We start from the raw sequence: 2,851 nt of genomic DNA, 5'->3' as shown, positions 1-2,851 counted from the left end.
GAGGAACCTTCTGTTTGCAGAGGGCATCCAGTATCTCCTGTGGGGGGGCTGGATGAAACCTCTGTTTGCAGAGAGAGCTCAGTCCTACCTGGACTCTGATCTCAGCTGTAGCCCAGCTATCACTATGCTGAGCTATCCACAGCTGCATATCCACGTGACAAAGTCAATTGCTAGGAAAGTCACTTTGAACAATAAATTTTGTCATCCTATTTGGTAAATGCTTCAAGTCTACTTTCTGCAAAATAGATTGTGTAGTCCGCATGAGACACAGGTTGTTGGTGATTCTTTCCCAAATCCTCATGTCATTTATTTTTTAATTTAGTCTAGCTTCTTGAATTATTTGCCCAGCATATAGAATGGATATATATAAGGATACTACCATGACACACCTTTCCTGAGTAAACGATGCTAAAAGACAGGGATCCACTGAGGCCATAGGTCTGGAATAGGGGAAATAACCTGTTAGGCTAAAGTGTATAATATTGTGGAAGATCCTCTTTTCTTTTATCAAGGACTATAAACATCATTGGAGAAAAACTTGGAAGAACTCTAGAAGCTCTAATTCACAACAGGAACAGTCTTCCAAGCACCTTGAAAAACCTACAAACCAGGAAAGGATAAAATAGATGAATGGGATCTTTAAAGAATCAAATTACTATGCACATCTAAAAACTTCTCCAACAGAGTAAAAAGGAAATCCACAGATTGGGGAAAAATATTTGATAATGACATGTCAGATAAGGGGCCTATATCTAGAATTTATAAAATACTTGAACACCACAACAAGATAAAGGTAAATAACCCAATTGAAAAATGGGCACAGGATATGAACAGACACTTCACCAAAGAAGACATTCAGATGGTGAACAAACACATGAACTATTCAAAATCCCAAGCTCTAAGAGAGATGTAAATCAAAACAGCTATGAGATATCATCTCACCCCAGACAGAATAGCAAAATTCAAAAGAGCAGCAAACAACAAATGCTGCCGAGGTTGTGGAGAAACTGGAACCCTTATTCACTGTTGATGGGAGTGTAAAATGGTGCAACCATTATGGAAGGCAGTATGGCATCTTCTCAAGAAGTTGCAAATAGAAATAGCATTTGACCTAGCAATTCCAATACTGGGAATATACCCTAAAGAAACCAGAACTTCCACCAAGCAGATATATGCACACTCAAATTTATTGCTGCTTTGTTCACAATAGCAAAGAGTTGGAGACAACCCAAGTGCCCATTAACAAATGAATGGATAGAAAAACTGTGGTGTATTCACACAATGGAATACTATGTTGCATTGAAAATAAGGAACTCATGAAATACTATACAAAATGGGTGACCCTGGAGGCCATTATGCTGAATGAAATATCTCAGTCACAAAAGGACAAATACTACATACTACCACTGTTATAAAACGGGACTGACATTTGAGTTGGGAGGAAGCTAAGAAAAGAGGGGATAAATAATGAATACTCCATTGAAACAAAGGAGGGAGAGAACTGTTTAAAAAATATATATGATTAGGTATTATTTTAATGACAAGATTCCAGAAAAAGAAATGCATAGTAAATGCATACTTTTTTCAAAGAGTAAAGCAAACTTGAGGAGAGAGCTGGGCAAGGTGTAAAATGTTCAACAATGAATGAATGGGAAAAAAATTAAATGGGAAGAATATGCTGTAAAAAATATGTATAAAAAATAGATGATTTAACCATATTCTTTAGCTCTTTCCATGTCCAGCGAAGCCATGGCTCATTGTCCCAAGAACCATCTGAAGCACGTGGCAGCTCCAAAGCATTGAATGCTGGACAAATTCATTGGTGTATTTGCTCCTCGTTTATCTACTGGTCCTCACAATCTGAGAGAATGTCTGCCATTGATAATTTTCTTAAGAAATAGGCTTAATTTGCCCTGACAGGGGATGAGGTTAAAAGTGGTTCATTAAGATTGATGGCAAGGTTCGAACTGATATAACTTACCCTGCTTGTTTTATGATGTGATCATCATTGACAAGACTGGAATTTCCATCTGATCTATGAAACCAAGGGTCTATTTGCTGTTCACCTCATTACACCTGGGGAAGCAAAGTACAAGTTGTACAAAATAAGAAAATCTTTGGGGACACGAAAGGAATCCCTCATCTGGTGACCCATGATGCTCGAACCATCAATAAGGTGATCCTTTCATCAAGGTGAATGACAGGCACCATTTAGGTTGAATTAGAGACTGGAAAGATTACTGATTTCATCAAGTTTAATACTGGTAACCTGTGCATAGTGACTGGAGGTGCTAACCTAGGAAGAATTGGTGTGACCACCAACAGAGAGAGAGAGAGAGACATCTTGGATCTTTTGATGTGGTTCATGTGAAAGATGCCAATGGCAATAACTTTGCCCCTTGGCTTTCCAACATTTTTGTTATTGGCAAAGGCAATAAACCATGGATTTCTCTTCCCCAAGGAAAGGGTATCCACCTTACCATTGCTGAAGAAAGAGACAAGAGATTGGGTGCAAAACAGAGCACTGGATGAAATGATCTCTAGGTGGAGTCAATGAAAAAGACAAAGTTAAAGATACTACAGCAGGGAAAAAAAACCCACCCCAATCTCCTTTAATTTATAATATAGTTAATTAATTGACCAATCACAAGTACATAGATCTCTGACATTTTCCTCTTTTATCATTTCAATTAACACTTACCAGATTTCTTTTTTTTTACTTCAGCTTCAGCTCTGATTATTAGATCAAAATAATCTTTCTCCTAAAATACTAAAATATGATGTGAATATGTAAGTCTATGGGCTGAATCATTGGAGGCAAGGATTATGAAGCTTTGTCTGACATACTTTG

At 37.6% G+C, this 2,851-nt stretch overlaps 1 pseudogene; it reads left to right on the top strand.

Moving 5' to 3' along the window:
* The first annotated feature begins 1,749 nt into the window (after positions 1–1,749).
* Positions 1,750–2,532, top strand: LOC102853250 (annotated as a pseudogene).
* Positions 2,533–2,851: the final 319 nt, after the last annotated feature.

The sequence above is a fragment of the Elephantulus edwardii genome, unplaced genomic scaffold (assembly GCF_000299155.1).
Source record: "Elephantulus edwardii isolate Elephantulus edwardi_28Jun2011 unplaced genomic scaffold, EleEdw1.0 scaffold00013, whole genome shotgun sequence".
Classification (NCBI taxonomy): domain Eukaryota; kingdom Metazoa; phylum Chordata; class Mammalia; order Macroscelidea; family Macroscelididae; genus Elephantulus; species Elephantulus edwardii.
Note: the sequence above shows the minus strand (reverse complement) of the source record. Positions and strands in the feature narration are given on the sequence as shown.